The 17,339-nt window shown below is 58.9% G+C and overlaps 1 protein-coding gene across 3 annotated transcripts in view; it reads right to left on the bottom strand.

Annotated features, from left to right (window-relative positions):
* The window catches only part of LOC131497997 (soluble calcium-activated nucleotidase 1), a 31,178-nt gene extending 20,843 nt beyond the window's left edge, over nucleotides 1-10,335 (bottom strand). For 2 of the 3 annotated variants that reach the window (XM_058704799.1, XM_058704800.1), the window contains exon 1: nucleotides 10,206-10,327. The gene's annotated coding sequence lies outside the window, so the exon portion shown is untranslated. Of the gene's footprint in view, nucleotides 1-10,205 lie in introns of all 3 variants that reach the window. The other variant, XM_058704802.1, reaches the window with a different exon arrangement.
* Between the last annotated feature and the right edge of the window lie 7,004 nt (nucleotides 10,336-17,339).

Raw genomic sequence — 17,339 nt, 5'->3', positions numbered from 1 at the left:
CACCCAGAGAGAGAGGAGAGAGGTCAGCGGCTTCCCAATCCCGTGACGGTGCACGGCCTGAAGGCTGCCGTACCCGGAACGGCACTGTCACTGCTGTGCGGCTGTTAGGATTTGGCTTAATGAAACCCGACTCTAGCAATATCTTTGTTCACTCTTATTCGGCAAGGTGAGAAGTCTTTCCAGAGCAAAACTATTCCATCTCCTCTGTCTCGACTGGCGGGATAGAAAGCTTGGCGAGGGCGAGTTCTGTGGAGGCTGGCGCTTTACAAGCTCAGAAAGAGGGAGCAGCAGGGGGTGAGGGAGGGAGTGGGGGTGCCGAGGGGTCTGGGCAGGACAGGCTCCTGAGCTATATTCTCATCAGATGCCACCTCATCCGAGAAGCCCGCTCCAAGGGCTCTGCTCCCGACAGCAGCCCCCATGTCCCCTTCCTTGGCATCTGTCACTACCCCGCCCCCCAACATCATGGCACACAATTATCAGTGTGTTCCAGTCCTGCACTCCTAGAACAGGGCACAGAGCAGACGTGTGCATGCTTCCTCCTGGGCCAGGCGTCTGTAATATGCAGATACAAGTATAAAACAGACATGAACCAAACAGAAATACTTCTGTTTCTGGCAAAGTCTGTCCTCTGACACCATTCTATTCATGCAAATGACAGAGGGGCTAGAGTCTTGACGGGCCCTCTTGGCCTGGAGCCATGGGACCCTGGCCCACTCCCCAGGGGCACTACCACAGCCGGGAGGCGGCCAGGAACCGCGGCTCTTCACCACCTGCCCCCTGTTTACGTCGCCGGCACGGACCACGGCAGCCTGGCTGGCGCGGCCACAGTGGTGCCGGACAAGCTGGGGACGATCGGCAGACAGCCAGCTCTGGGCTGCGGCCCTCAGTCTCCGTCTTCAGTTGTAACTCAGTAAGTCCCGGCCTGAGAAAGTCCCCGGGCCGGACCGCTAGTTCACTTCTGCCTCCTGCCCCGAAACAGCCAACGACGTGACTTCAGGGGCGGAAGCTCCTCTTGCTAATGGGTGGCAGCAGGGAAGGGCGGGGGGCCAGGCAGCTTCATGCCACCCCGAGCCCCCCCTCCCGCCGCACCCCAGTCCACACGGCCCACGGCGGGGGGGTCAAGGAGCTCCCATCCACATCACAGGCCGCTGGCTCTGCGGGTAGAAAAGTGTGGCCATGGTTCCACGTGGAAGCCAGCCCTTTCCTTCTCTTGCTTTTGGACACATGTGTAGGTTTTGCCTGTAGGGTCGGGTGCAGAAAAGGGGGGCCCTGGGGGCAGGGGTGCTGCGCGGGGGAGGTGGGCTCGGGAAGCCCCCCGCCTCACCTCAGATGCTGGTCCCAGGCCTCCCTCCTGGGCGAGGGCTCCCTGCCCCCCCCCCCCCCCCCCCCCGGGAAGTGGACCAGCTGTGGCCACGGAGCTGGTGGCTGAGGCCTTCCTGGCTGGGAGACGGGGGTCCCGGCCACTGGCCCTCCTCTGCTGCACCCAAGCCCAGGGCTTCCCAAACCACGGCCGGGCCCAAGCCACCCAGAGCCCATCTCCTCTGCCACGTGGCCACAGAGCTCTCAACCCCCGCTCACCTCCCGTTCCCAGTTCCGCCTGGATTCTAACGCTTCCTCAACTTACTGTTCCCAACTAAGTCTTGCTTGCTCTCCCCAAGCTTCTCTCCCCCCCAACCCCTCCCTCAGGAATAGTGCTGGTGACCGAGAGCCGCCATATTCTCTGCTGCCCGGGGCCAAATCTCCATCGGAACCTCAGGAGATGCCCTTTTCTGCATGAGGACCACCACCACCTTGAAGAACCCAGGCACGCCCCCTCCCTCCACAGCCATCTGCTCCAGCCAGAGACCTGGCAGTTCGGCCACCCACCCCCTCCAACCACACCGTCTGCTGCCACTCCCGTCTGGTGACCCACTTGCCCCGCGGCCGGCGACACCCGCTCTACCCACACGGGTAGATCGCACCGCGTCGCCGCGAGTTCTGGGAGTAAACCCTCACTGCCACACGGCCCCCGCCCAGACCTCCACCTCCCTGAGCAGGCTCCTCTACTGGCCGGCCGGGCACCGTGGCCCTCGTGCACCCTGGCCGGGGCTCGTCTCCCCCGCCAGGACGCTCTCGCCTCTCTGCGTGGCTGCCTCACCTTTCAGGATTTTTCTAAAGTGTCAGCTCCCCGGAAAGACTCGGCCGCCCACCCCGCAGGGACTGCCCTGGAGTGCCTGCCCATTCTCTACCACGGCATCCTGCCCCTCGTCTCCGAGGCCCTCAGCCACCCACGTAATCACTTCCACGCTGCCGTGGCTCCACGGGGCAGGGACTTGCCCACTGCGAACTTACACTCCTGGCAAACGGTGGAAACTCGGCATATATTTGCGGAAGGAATGAAAAATAGGCCCACGTCCTCAACAGTCCCTCAACTCCACCCCAGGCCCCACCTTGGTCATACTGCAGATCCACACCCCCGCATCCGGCCCGGCTGTCACACTGGGCCTCAGGGGAGGTGGACACAATGCCCGCCAGGGGTCACCATCGTGAGGTGTCACCCTACTGGCCCCTAGCCTGCCCGCTCTCCATTCCTGGTTCGTCATCCTGCCCCTGGTCATCTTGTCACATCTCCTGCCTGCTGGCTTCCTGCAGGTGACGAGGGGGCCCAGGGCAGAGCCCACATGGCCACCCCTCCCATGCACCAGGCTGCCTGGCCCTGGTCCAAGGGGTCTGGAGAGAAGGGGCCCACTCCTGCTTCTTGGGGGTAGTTCAGCCATGTCTGCTCTTCTGGTTCCTTCTCCACCGTCTACATACGTGTCCAAATCAGCCATCTGAGTGGCCATTTGATCCCCACGTTATACTCTCAGGTACACAGAACGCACCCAGTAAATACCGTGTCTGAGTGATGAGAACCCCTCCGCAGGCTGTGACACCTCGGTCCCTCCCCGCCCCTCACCATCCTGGAGGAGCCGCCCCTCCGCCCCTCTGCCCCCTCTGCCCCTCCGTCCTGCTCCATGTCACAAGGCTGAACCTCCTGCCAGGGGGACAGCGAGCCTGCAGCTACTTCCCTGCAGCCCACCTCTTCTCCTGAATCTTCCCTGAGGTGGGCTCGGTCTCCAGGGGCAGAACTGCTACAGTGCGGGCTCCCCGCGCCTTCCCCGCCCGCAACTCTGCCCCGAACTCCAGGCCCGGCCGCTGGGCCCCCTCGTCTGCCCGCGGGCACCAGAACGGGTTCCCCCAGGAATCTGCTGAGCTGGCTGAGGGCACTCGCAGCCCTCAGAAGTCATCCTGGGGAGCAGGCAGCTCGCTTTCTCTCCCCTCCCTGGTCTGGTCTGCACCCCAGCTCTGGATGTGGGTCCCCCCGCCCAAGGCCTCCACCTGGCGCCATCTCTCACCTTGGCCTTCTGGGGATCTGGACCGTCCGGGTCCCACCTGCATCCCACCACCCATCAGAGGCCTGGGCTCGCTTCTCTGGGCCTCGGCTCCTTCACGTGTAAGCCGGGACAGAACAGGGCCCCCTTCCCAGAGCCGTGTGGCCGGCTCCCCCCCACCTTCCCCTTCACTCTGCCAGCACCTTTGCCCACCTGCCCGGAGGGCCTAGCCGTGTAAGTAAGCTTGACCAGAAGCAGCTGGACCATCCCGGAAGTACTGGGCACGGCAGCAAGTTCGGGGACGGCGCAGCCTGCAAGGCCAAACACGAGGACCGTCTCTCCACAGAGAAAGTGGCCCGGGCCCTGCCCTGGACCCTCTCAGACCCATCCTGCACACAAGTGACAGATCGATTCCCCGAAAAAGCGAACGTGGATTGAAGTCCTTCACTAGATCCTAAAGCTCTCCCACTGACGGACAAACTCCTCAGCCCGACACACACACACACACACACACACACACACACACAGAGCGCTGGGTGGTTTCCAATTCCATAGTCCGTGAGCCAAACCCCTGTGCGTGATGCCTCTGCCTGGGACGCCAACCTCTCTGACCACACAGGACCACCTGGAGGTCCCTAGCTGTGCCATGATAGTCATGCTTCTGCTGTCCCTTTCCCCTCCTGCCCCCATCTACGGCGAAGGACCCACTCCCCAACCGGTGAGCTTCCCTCCTGTGGATACCGGAAGATATCCAGGCCTAACCCTGAACCTGTGAGCGTCCCCTAATTTGTCAATAAAGACTCTGCAGATGTGACTACGTTAAGGATCTAGGGATGGGGAGATGGGAGAGGTGGGCTCTAAATGCAGCCACGAGCGTCCTTACAAAAGGAGGCAGAGGGGCATGAGACAACGATAGGAGACTGTGACCACGAAGGCAGGGAGGGGAGTGATGGGGCCATGGCCAAGAAGTGCCTGGGGCCCCTGAAGCTGGAAGAGGCCAGGCCAGGTTGTCCCCTACGGCCTTGGAGGGAGCACTCGCCGGCTCACACCTTGACGTCGGCCCAGTGACACCGACACTGGCTTTCTGGCCTCCGCGTTGGGAGAGAATAAATGTGTGTGGTTTCCAGCCACGTTCGTGGTAGTTTGCCACGGCAGGGCCCCAGGAACACACACACCTCCTCCCACGCCGTCCTCTGTGCTGCCCCCTGCGACCACGGCTCCACTCTGAGCTCCTGGGGGGAAGGGGCTCTGCTCCGCCAGGCTAGTCCCAGCCCCTGACCGGCGGGCAGAGCCTGGGGCCCCACCGCCTTTTGGGAACAAGAGAACGACAGTGGGCTCTGTCTGCCTTCCAGAAAAATCCCTTTAGCTTCACGACTGGATTAATTTCTCTCTGGACCAAAACCCAACCTCTGAAGACAGCCCTCCATTAGTGTCCTAGGAGCTACTTTTATTTTGTGGAGATAAAATCAGATGTCTTTCCATTTGCCCCCCCCCCCCCAAGCCCAGGCTGGTTCAGCACCCAGAACTCTCAGAACTGATGGGGCCTGAAGCGTCTTGTTGCCAGAGTCCTGGCGCAGTGCAGGGCCTCGCGTTCGTATTTAAAGGAAACACCACCACTTCCAGCCACCACCACAACCCCAAACGTGCAGCCATGAACCCCAACAGAAATGCGCCACAAGGGCAACAGCGAAACGGACAGAGCCGCTCCCAGGAGAAGGCCCGGGTGAGGCTCTCTCTCAAAGAGGATCTCTTTGCCCGCACTCCTCAAAGCTCTCCACAGTTTAAATGTTTGCTTTATCGTGACAACCAGGTCGTCGACCCCCCCGTCTGCGGCATAACGGGCTGATCCTACACAATCAGGAAAGTTAGAACCTAGTTGCTACGGCAAAATGTCACACAGTCTCTGGCTGGCCACGCTCGCCTGTTCCGGATCTCCCTTCGGAAACCCGGGGGCCGCACCCCTGCTGGCCTCCCTTCTCCTGCGCCAGCCACACCGCCGGGAGAGGTCCCGGGAAAGAGCCACCCGGGGGGACAACCGCCACCCGCCCCCCCCGCGGGGGCTCCAATCCTCCTTTCCTTCCCCACCCCCTCTCTCTTAGACGGGCACCAAGAACGGCTCACTGCCTCGCCTACATCTCTGGTTTCTGTCGCCAGCACTTCCTTGTAACACAGGCCTGAGCGACAAGGTGTGACCCGGGGTCTGTCCACTCCCAAGTGGGTCCCCGGACTCCGGACCCTGCTAGGGAGACGCTCCCGCCCGAGCCCCAGGAGGGAGCGGCCACCCCTACCTTCTCACGCCATCCCCAGGCCGAGACAGGACTCCACATAAAGCTGAGACGACAGGCGCGGCCACTCCCGACAGAGCCCACAGCCAAGAGGGACTCTTTCCCCGCTTCCCTCAGGACGGGTGTGTGACAGGTGGCAGAACCAACAGGTTTAGCTGCATTTGCCAGAGCAAACCTCCGCCTTTCCAGGATCTAGGCTCAGGCGCTGCCTCGCCCCTGCACGGTGGCTGCCTCCCCTCCCCCAGCACGGCCCCGGTCTCGGAACTGAACGGTCCTAAGAGGGCAAACGTCCAGGCAGCAGGGGGGGAGCTGGCTGCCCACCGCACCTCCTGGTTGGAGAAAAGAGCTGAGGCTGCCGGCCCTGAGCTCCTCAGAGTGACAAAGACAGAGGCGAGGGCTGGCGGGCTCCGGGACTCCAGAAATGCCGGGAGAGTCAGGGAAGCGAATGTCGAACACCCACTGGGGCCAGGCTCCTGGAAAGCATTACCGGGCTCACGGCATTCTTCCTCCTTGCACTCAACAAGGAAACTGCACTTCAAATTTGGACGGGGTGAGAGGCACAAGGAAACCAGGAAGGAAAAAGTCACAGCGGCCAAGCATGTGCTTTAGGGACTGAGGTGAGGCCCTCCTCCCAGATCATTTCCTTAAAGGCCGACACCCTGGATCCTACTAAATTGTGCATCTCCCACCCCCTTTCTCTGCAGACAGCAGGCACTCACAGCTGCCTCCTGGGGCAGGTCCCCCACCCCCTTTCTCTGCATACAGCAGGCACTCACAGCTGCCTCCCGGGGCAGGTCCCCCACCCCCTTTCTCTGCATACAGCAGGCACTCACAGCTGCCTCCTGGGGCAGGTCCCCCACCCCCTTTCTCTGCATACAGCAGGCACTCACAGCTGCCTCCCGGGGCAGGTCCCCCACCCCCTTTCTCTGCAGACAGCAGGCACTCACAGCTGCCTCCCGGGGCTGGTCCCCCACCCCCTTTCTCTGCAGACAGCAGGCACTCACAGCTGCCTCCCGGGGCTGGTCCCCCACCCCCTTGCTCTGCAGACAGCAGGCACTCACAGCTGCCTCCTGAGTCAGGTTAAATACACCTCAGAACAACTTCTTTTTCAGCCCTGTTTTTGCTTATAGTCAACTACCTGAGAGAAGCCAGCTTCTGTGGCTGCTGTGACCACTCCGGGCAGGTGTGGTGCTTCAACACTGCACACTTATGTCATAGGCCTGCGGGACAGAAGTCTGACGGGTCCCGCTGGGCTAAAATCCAGGGCTCCCTTCCCTCAGAGGCTCCAGGGAGAAGCCTCTTCCCAGATGGTTCCGGCTTCCAGAGATGCTTGCGTGCGGCCCCTGCTCATCCTCAAAGCAGCAACGCCGCATCTCTCTGAGCCTCGCACGCCCTCCCCCCTGCTCTCCTGTCTCTGCGTCCACTTGCTCTGTGGCCCTGGGACTAGGCTGGGCCCGCCTGGGTCATCCAGGATGCGCCTCCCTTTTCAAGGTCAGCTGACTGGCACCCTTCCTTCCATCTGCTACCTTCGGCCCCCTCTGACACCTCATACACCTGCAGGTTCTGGGGGTCATGATGTGGACATCTTGGGGGGCCATCATTCTGCCGGCCACAAGAAGGGAGACGGGGCAAGAAGCCTCAGCTTCCCGGGGGCCAGGACCCTCCACACACAGCCTCAGAGCCTGTATTTACCGCATCACGGTAGGGCCGTGTGTGATGAACTCGTACCATCAGGAGCAATTTCAGCAAAAGTTACCCTTCCGGTTGAAAGCAACGTCCCAAACAACGCTACTCGTTATCAGAGAGCCTGAAGATAAGGGGACACAATAAAAATCCCACCATCCACCCAAACCACGGCCTGCTCCTGTAGACGGTGGGGTCGCACCTGCCCGAACCCATCTTCTCTCCTGCTCTGCTGGTGCCCGGCTCCCAGGATGCAGCCAGCGGTCAGCCCTGCCGGACCCCCTGAAGCCATTCTGGATGCGCTCTGATCTGACATCACATCCCCACTGTCACCCGGTGTCGGCACAATGCCATCTGGGTCCCCGCTCCTGCCTTATTCCCGTGGCCTGTTCCCACGGATGAGAACTGCGCTCTGCATAGGAACCCCGAGCAGCGAGTTCCATTTCATTACTGCACTTAGTACAGATAAACAAGTGGGATTCAAAGGAAACGCAGACAAAAAGAGAAAACCGAACGTATTCCCAGATCGCTCTATTATCAGGATTTCTCTTTTTCTAAGTAATTGTCTTCGTCTCGCAAGAGGGAAAATCAACAAAGAAGTCCCGAAACATCAAAACAAACGTTTTGCGTTCCCTTAGTGTTGCCGTTTAAGCAGAGCCTTCCAGAAAACCTCCACGGTCCAGAGCACTCGCGAAAGGAGGGCAGTACTTTCTGGATTTTCCTTCCAGTATCCCAGGTACCGTTCCTCAAATGTCTACACAACACAGCAACGGCTTCTCTGTCCCGGTGCGGATCCATTTCAGGACTCTGGACCACATTCTCAGAGCTGGGCCGTCCCGCTTCTGAACAAGAAAACACTAGAGCATCTACAGACCTGCCCTATATGGTTGCCACGAGGCCCGCCACGTAGCTGCTCAGAAGGTCGTACGAGTCCGATGGAAGGGGCTGTATTTGTGAGCCTGCGCGAGGCTGCCTCGTGGCCACACGCAGGGAGCTGGACCTGTCACGCTCGGGTCCGTCCTCACTCCCTCGGTGGCTCAAGGGAAGCACGGCGGATTACGTGCAGTTGGGCTGGCGGGTAAACATCTCCTCAATTATCAATTGCTTAAACCAACATTTGCTACACGGTTGGGGGCCACGGGAAGTATGGCCAGAACTGCGTCCGGGGTACAGTTTTGGGGGGAACGGGGCTTTCAGCTAACACAAGGCACCAAATACTCAGACGTCCACCTCAACTGAGGGATCGCAGGGGACACGGTGGGGCGCCCACACACCTGTAAGTATGTGACTTTCTCCCCCACCCTGCCGCCTAACATGCTTTCTGCGATCCGGCTGACCCGGACGGGAAACCGCGACAGGACTGAGACTCCTCTGTCTGGAGCCCACTCCCGTGGCCGCCTAACAGCGCCTGAACAAATCCGCGCTTCACCTGAGTCCCCTCCCGGAGGACGCTCGGGCCAGCACAGGAGGAGACGCCCCTCCCGGGTCCCGACGGCAGAGGCCCGGCCGGTCAATGTATCTTTCAGCACGGCCCCCAGGCCTGAATAGAAGGCTCATTGAGGCCATCAGGGAGGGGCCCGGGGAGGCCACTGGCTGCTCTGGAAGGAGCCCCGCTGTGCCCGCGGGCTCTAGCTGGACTGTGCCTGTGGGGTGGGGCCAGGAGCTGGAGGGGGGGGGGGGCTGCAGCCCGTCCAGAAAGGTCTTTCCCACACAGCTCCTACGAGGAGGGGCGGGGGGGGGGGGGGGCGCTGCAGAGACTCTAGGTTCCCGAAGGTGACGCCATGCTTCTGCCAAGTTTGGGTCCTTGCCCTGAACAGCCAGCGAGAGTCGGTGGACGTCGGCAGACGCCTGTTCCCAAACCTCTGCGCTGTTGGAAACGTAGTAGGGAGAGACGGCGAGCACATACCCGGAGACAAGAATGACAGACGGAGCCGAGACACTGGTTTCCTGGGGACACTAAGGTGCTCGCGAGAAAGGTGTATCTGGCAGACAGAAGACGGACTGCGAGCGCTAGGGGCCTGCCAGGCCTGGCGACACGGAGGGCAAAGGAAAGGCCCCAAGCAACAGGGGTGGAGGAACTCAGGGAGGAGAGGGTCAGGCCACAGGGGGGAGGGGGAGGGGGCGGGGGGGGTGGGGCGGGGAGGGTGGTGGACAGCTTGGGTGCAAAAGGAAGGAAGGTGAGCTGGGCTGAGGGGAAGGAGAGGAAGGCCTGGGTTGGTGGGGGGGGGGGGTCTGGCCTGCTGCAGGTGCGCTAAAGTGCCAGTCTGAGAGGGGAGGAGAGGCCAGGCGATCATCGAAAGGGCAGATCGCGGTGGGGCAGGAAGGGATCGCGCTCAGGGACAGCTGTCCCACGTGAGTCAGGAAAGGAACGTGTCCCGCAGGGTCGGAAGTGGTGATGTCCCACACTAGTCAGAAGGGGGAGGTGTCCTGCACTGGTCAGAGGGGTGAGGCGTCCTGAGAGTTGGAGGGGGTGAGTCCCCACGAGTCAGAGGGAAGAGGTGTGTCGCACCAGAGGGGGGAGGTGTCCTGAGAGTTGGAGGGGGGAATGAGTCCCGCAAGTCAGAGGGGGTAAGTGTCCTGAGAGTTGGAGAGGGTGTGGGTCCCACGAGTCAGAGAGGGGAGGTGTCCTGAGAGTTGGGAGAGGCTGTGAGTCCCACGAGTCGGAAGGGATTGGTGTCCCGCACTAGGCAGAGCCAGTGAGAGTCCTGCAAGTCTGTCAGGTAGGTGTCTCACAAGTCGGAGGGTGGAGTGTCCCCCGCCCGTCGGAAGAAGGGGACCGTTCCTCGGCGTCTGAGGGCCACGGGCAGGACGCGGCGGGGTGAGAGGGCGGCGGCGCGGGCCGGTCGCGAGGAAGGGCGCGGCGGCGACGGGTGCAGCTGTCACTCACCCGGTGCGGCCTGGCTCCGGGGCCCGCGGGCGGCTGGGCCTCGCTGCGGCAGGGCCGGGACCCAGCGGGCGGCGACTTCCGCCCGGCTCGCTCGCCGGGTCTCCGGGACGCGCTCCCGGCAGCCTCGGCTCCGCGGCTGCGCGCCGGCGCGGGCGCGGGCGGGGGCTGCTGGGAGTTGTAGTTTTTACTGCTCAGAGGGCCGGGGCGAGGGCCCGGGCGACGCAGACCTTCGCGCTGCCGGAGCCGCAGGCCCTTTCCACCGCTTTCTAGCGGAAGGCTGGCGGAGCAACGGCGGGAGGCGGCTATCAGTTCTCCAGCCGAGATTTGAGGACCTCTTGCCTGGCCCTCTCGACCCTTGTGGTCTCCCGGGAGGCGGGGGAGCGCGGACCCCTTCCTGCCACCCTCGTCAGAGAGAGCCCCTCTCTCCTCGGCCCTTCTAATCCGCCACGTTGGAAAGCTGCTCCGGTTCCAAAGTAAAGATCTGGGCTCAGGGCTGCAGGCTGGAGTGTCCCAAATAAGGGTATCCAGTTCGTCCTGTTGCTCTGGTCCCCTCCTTGGCCCCTGAGCTATTTTGATGGACATCCCTGCCCTCCACCCCCAAGTCCTGCAAAGATGCCCATTTTAGCAGTCATGAAAAAAGCCTGGTAGCAGTGAAGTGTCCCACGAGAGCTGAGAGCTAGGCGAGGGTCAGAGCTGCGGGTCTGCAACTCCAGCCTCTGCGTGCGCGCGATCACCCATCCGTCCAGGGGGAGCCTCGCATTAGGTAACAGGCGCGAGAGAAAAATTCAGATTCTGTAAATGGTGTCCAGTAATAATAAGCCTCTCACCCCTGTTCTGCATTCCTTGCCCAGAGGCGATCACCATTACTAGTTTGTCGTGGTTCTTGTCAGAGGTATTTCGGGACACACAAACAAATCATGAACACATATCGTTAAATTACCTTTTTAAATTAAAAAAAAATTTTTTTTTAACGTTTATTTATTTTTGAGACAGAGAGAGACGGAGCATGAACAGGGGAGGGGCAGAGAGAGAGGGAGACACAGAATCGGACGCAGGCTGCAGGCTCTGAGCCATCAGCCCAGAGCCCGACGCGGGGCTCGAACTCACGGAGCGCGAGATCGTGACCTGAGCTGAAGTCGGATGCCCAGCCGACTGAGCCACCCAGGCGCCCCTAAATTACCTTTTTAAAAAGCCGAATGGAAATTTGCTAAACACTCGGTTCTGCATTTTGGGGGGGTGGAAAGGGGACAAACCCTTTTGGAATTCACTTGTTTCCCGTTGTGCTAAACTGAGTCCTAACTACATATCATATATTACTATTATTTTTAAATGATTTTCAAACCTTGCATTTACCGAACTATCTGTATCTACATATGCCTTCCAGCTTGAGAAAGAAAACGCTGGCCCTGCTATCCTGAACGCTCTCCATACTCTTCCCTCTTCCCAACCCCTCTCACCCCAAGAGGTGACTGCAGTGTTGAATCACTCACATCCTGTATCTTACAATTTTAGCGTATAGATATGCATCCCTCAACAATATATATGCCTGTTATAACTTGTACAAAAATGAAATAAAACTATATGCAATGGATGGGAGATCCCGTCACTCCACAGATATTATCAGGTGTATTCATTTTGCCAATCTGATGGCATTAAATGTCTTCTCATTGTCTGGATTGCTGAGAAGTTGTGTTATCTTTCTTATGGTTCCCCCCCCCCCCACCACCATTTATATTCCTTCTTCTGCAGATGCCCCAACATTTCAGTGTTATTTTTAGGAAATAATCCATTCTTTCCCCCACTAGGATGCATGCAATGCCATTTGTTGCCCTGATCAAGTTTCCGTATACACGTGGGTCTGTTTAGGACTTTCTATTATGTCGAATCAGTATAGTTGCTGTTATCTGCACTCTAATACTACTGTTCTTATTCTTACCTCTCTCACCTTTTGGGCGCCTGGGTGGCTCAGTCGGTTAAGCGTCTGACTTCCGCTCTAGTCACGATCTTGCCATCCCCAAGTTCAAGCCCCGCGTCGGTCTCCGTGCTGACGGCTCGGAGCCTGGAGCCTGCTTGGGATTCGGTGTCTCCCTCTCTCTCTCTGCCCTTCCCCCCACTCACACTTTGTCTCTCTCTCTCTCTCTCAAAAATAAAATAAACATTAAACAATTAAAAGAAGAATAAACCTTCATGTGCTGTAGGACAATTCCCCCTCACCTCCCTCCTACATTCCATCCACCCTTCACTTTTGGGGTTTTGAATGGAATTGCTTTAAATCCATAAATTAATTCAGAGAGAACTGAGATTTTTCTGATGTTGGACCTTTTACCCAGAACATGGTTTGCCTTTCCATTTACTTAGGTCTTTGTTAGTGTTTTTCTTTTTCTTTCTTTCTTTTTTTTAAACGTTTATTTATTTTTGAGACAGACACAGAGCATGAACGGGGGAGGGTCAGAGAGAGGGAGACACAGAGTCTGAAACAGGCTCCAGGTTCTGAGCTGTCGGCACAGAGCCCGACGCGGGGCTCGAACTCACGGACTGTGAGATCGTGACCCGAGCCGAAGCCGGCCGCTCAACTGACTGAGCCGCCCAGGCGCCCCTTTGTTAATGTTTTTCAATAAGGTTTGTAAGTTTTGTCTTCACAACACGGCTTTTTCCGTATGGTTCCGTAGAGAGGTGTTCCCTTCTCTAAACAGCTGCATAGTATTCCGCTGTGGGGAATGTCCTGTTAGTTATTTTACCAGGTCCCCAATGCCGTCCCTTTGGCTATCTGTGATCTTTACATCACAACAATGCTTCAGGGCATATCCTTGAACTTGCTTGTTTGAGCACAGCACCAAGTCTATCTGCAGGATAAATTCCTGGAAGGAAGATTTCTAGGTCAGAGGGCGTTCGCATCCCCTGGTGAATAGACCCTGCCTTCCTGCCTTCCGGACAGGCGGTGCCGGTGCCGGGAAACTGCTTTTCGTGGGCACCTCCTGCGATTTGAATCCTCCTTCCCTCCTTTGCAACGTTGGAGACTTCGCCGTGGCCTTTTTCTGGAGCTTTTCTCCTCCTTTTGTTCCTGTGGCTCTACATAAAAGACTGCAAATTCTTCACTTCAATCATCCACCGTGTGTTTACTTATTCACAGCCCCACTCACTCATTGCGCAGTTAAGGCTTAGACTTGTGTGGTCCACCAGGGGGCCCTCCCATTTTATCTAGCAAGCAAAATGCTGCCTGATGGTTCCATCTGTGCACGTCTCTGAAAGTGCTGAAAAGGAAGTTCTAAGACTGAGCAGTGGGGAAACCGAGGCATGGGGCGTTAAATGCCTGCTGAGAGTCAGCACATAAATGGCAAGAGGTCTCCCTGGCCGCCCGTCTCTGCGTCAAGTCCAGGGTGGACTTGCCAGAGGAAGGCTTGTCCTCCTCCGACAGAGGAGGTGTGAGAGCCGCAGAGCAGCAGATGGCCCTGTTCTGTCCTTGCAGCCCTGGTCCCCACCTGCCCCCCAGCCTTCCAGAACGCGGGCACTGCCATCCAGGAGCAACGAGCTTGGGCCCGCGGCCAGGGAGGCTGGGTCTGGCCGCCAAGTTTCCATCTCAGCTTCGCCCTCCAATGTCCACAGAGACGCCTTCCCCCCCACCCTTTGGCAGTGGGACGCCAGCATCCGAGCCTGAATTCAGAAGTTCACAATACCAGTCTCTGCCCTTGTGGGATGACTGGGCAGCCTGGCCCAAAATAGCTGGGAGAGGCGGAATGTTGGGGCCACAGTGGGGAAAAAAAAAATCACAGCGCTCCTAATGACAGGCTGTGCGTATCTGGCACCGAGCGCCTTACAGACGTGAACCGAGGTCACATGGCTTTCTCCCCGTGATGAGAAAACAGAGAGAGCCGCAGTGATATGCCCAGGGAGAGAGAAGGGATTGCCAAACAGAGGACATAGAATGTGCTGTCTTCTGGGCAGGGATTCTAGGGAATGTTCTCTTCCCCCGTGAGTCTCTGGGTTTTACATCCCATGAGCTGCCCTTGTCTGAGAATGTGGGGCCCCTGGGGAATGTTTAGGAAGCCCTGGTGTTTGGCCCAGACATCCTTGTGTGGGAGGTGTGAGCTCCCAGGGAATTCCAGAATGGGCGTGACCTGTAACTCATTTGGGAACCGAAGAGAGAGACCTTGGGGGTGTGGGGGTTCACGGTTCTGGTTGGCCCTGGCCTCTGCCCATCACTGTGCTGATGAAATCTCCCCCAGGCAGTGCTGCTGGCTTTGGGTTCTGATTTGTCAATGTTGTTTGGTTTTGTTTTGTTTTGGCCATGACTCTTGTCCTTAGCGCTGGCCAGGACTTTCCAACGGGAAGATATTTGCTGGATCGGGAGCCTTCTGCCTCGGTTGCTCGGGGTGGGGGGCGTGCTCAAATAGTCTGCGAGACCATCCCTGGCTTGCCCAACGTGGTTTTCCTACTTACCGTGTCAAAGCAACAATGAAGGGGGTGACAAAGAGCATTAGGGGCCTGACTAGCTCTGGGTTTGGGTGACAGATTTTATTTCTTTCACTGAGGGCTGAACTGGCCTTGAGAAATTTTGCCCATTTGTCCGTTGGCTGGAGCTGTGGGCTGCATGCCCAGGAGGTGCTCAGACCGCAGTTCCCTTTCTCTGGAACTCCCCACGCCTCTGAGCCTTCTGTCTCACATGGACGTCTTGGGAAACCCCAGGTCCTGACTGCCACCTTTACTATGAGCACCCGTCACCCTCTTGGTTTCTGCCTCAAGAGATAGGAGGAATCCCTTTCCTAATCTCTGGGGAGATGTGGGCGCTCAACCCAAGAGGAGGGAAGGAGCAAGATCATACAATCATGACCGTTGCAACGAACACTCTCGTGCCTTGTGTCTGCTCTGTCGGTCCTTTCCTCAGCCGTGTGACAATTACAGAGTCACAATCCTTTAACCCCAAGTCCCCCAGATACAAAAAGCCCTGACAGCGTGGTTTCCCCCTGAGTGTGGCGTGAGGGCACAGGACAGTGTGACCTGTAGTGAGGTGAGGCCACGCACGGCTTCTGTCTCTCCTCTGTTGGGAAATATCCACAAGCATCCGGCCGAGCCCGGCGGGGCGAGATGCTCCGGGTGATGTCTGCATCTCCTCCGAACACATCTGGCTGCCTGGGGTCCAGAGAAGAGGTCCTGGGCCTATCCCTGCTTTACAGATGAGGAAACTAAGGCCCACTGGGCTTGGGCAGCGTTCCAGGCTCAGGACTTAAGGCCACCGGCTAGAACAAGAGGCTGCCACTGGAAGAGAGGGTCATTGTGTGGGTGTATTTCTAGAGCCCTGCTCTCCGTCGAAGAGAGGGTCATTGTGTGGGTGTATTTCTAGAGCCCTGCTCTCCGTCGGGCCCCTGGATTTCTGTCTTGGGATTATCTCCAAGATAACTGTCTTTCAGTTCTCAGATGGAGTAAAGAAAGGGAGCAGATCTCTGCGTCAGCTTCTCTTCCAAGCCACACGCCCGGCTTCGTGTGCCCTGAGCCGTGGTGTCCGTCCAGGACCCCCAAGGTCTGGGCCTCCGGGGGGCTGCAGTGGAGAGCGTTCCCTCCGCATTCAGGGAGATCCTGGGGCACGGGAATTCTGAGGACTCTCCTCCAGTATCCCCGCCACGGAGGCCATCCGAGGACAGAGCGAGCGACCGGCGGAAGGTCACTCAGGGCGCTAGGCCTGGGTCCTGCTGACCAGGAAAGTTCCTCGTGTTGCGCACAGAAACGAAGACGCGCTTATCTCCGGGCTTCCCGTGCCGATAAGCAGCCAGGGATGTTGTAAGTTTCGCCAGGCCTCAGACACACGCCAGAGATCACAAGCGATTCCTGGATCTTCTCACGCCAGCCGAAACACCGTCTCCAATGGGGCGTGTTTACTTGATCTTGCCGTAGTGCCCTTGGAGCTCCCCAGGGCCACTGGGGATCAGGGCACTTCCCCCTTTGTTCCCACAGGAGCAGCTGGGCTGCCGGTGTCTCTGCAGAGCGGCCACTGGGCCGCCCAAGCCTTCCCTCCCCTTCCACCTCCACGTTCTCTGCTCTGCTGGCAACCTGGTGAGCCTGGTGGGTGTCAGGCTCGCCCAGCCCCCTTTCCTCTCGACTTCTCAGCCTTTCGGGCAGACACGTGGGCAGCAGTGGCGGGCAGGAATTTCCAAGGCAAGGTGGGGTGGGGTGCGGTCTCTGTGCCTCGCCCGCAACACCCCAAACCAGCACCCCTGTTTGTACATCTCCTGTCCGCGGGTAGCCAGAGAGAGGGGCCCTCGGGAGGAGCGGTGATAAATGACAAACAGGCACAGGTGTGACGTCCACGAAGCTCGCGGAGAACGTGGGAACGTGGCTCAGAAAGGAGCAAGCAAGAATGCTGTTATCGCCACGGCGCAACTCCGTTACTCTGGCCAGATCCTTCCTCTTTTTGCGATATGATAAGACTCCAGAACTGTCTGTTCTGACTCAGGATGGAGACCAGCCCGGCCCGGGGGCAGTTCCAGAGAAGCCTGTAGCAGCCATCGGCGTGTGAGGCGGGGCCCCAGGGGCCTGGTTAGACCTTGTGCGATTGAGTTGGGGAAAAGGCCTGGGTTTCATATCAAGGAACCAGAGGCTGATAGAAATCTAGCGATGCTGATGTCCCTCCTCGTTGTCCCCTGGCCACACGGTCCTCTGGAAAGTCTGCACCCCCAGCCTGGGGTCTTCATGGGGCTCTCTGAGAGTCTGATCAAAGCACAAGTCCGTCCCTGTCTGACAGTGCACATGTGTGCACACGTGCCTGCACACACAGCTTTGCATTGTTTTTTTTTAGGGGGGGGGTCATAGATTCCCCAAAACCTGTCTGTGGTCCCTGGACCCCAGGGGGAGCCTCTGATTGAAAATCTCTCGGGTCTGCCGCCCTTGGGGGGCTTGATTCCACAGCATTGGCTACAAGTGCCCCCTGGGCTGCTTGGAGCCCATCCTCCAGCGCCCAGCAAGTCGGGGTTCCCAACGCTCTTTGTCCTCGGCCCCCAGCCACCCCCACACCTGGAGGGACTTCCGGAGGCTGGGAGTGGTCACCCGTACCCGCCGGCCTGGGCCGGCTCCCCAGGGTGGCCAGGGGTAGGGCAGCGCTGGCTTTCCCCTGCCCGCCGGGCACACACACAGTTAATCCTCGGC

This window comes from Neofelis nebulosa, chromosome 16, assembly GCF_028018385.1.
Source record: "Neofelis nebulosa isolate mNeoNeb1 chromosome 16, mNeoNeb1.pri, whole genome shotgun sequence".
NCBI classification, from domain to species: domain Eukaryota; kingdom Metazoa; phylum Chordata; class Mammalia; order Carnivora; family Felidae; genus Neofelis; species Neofelis nebulosa.
This window is presented reverse-complemented; position numbering and strand designations above follow the sequence as displayed.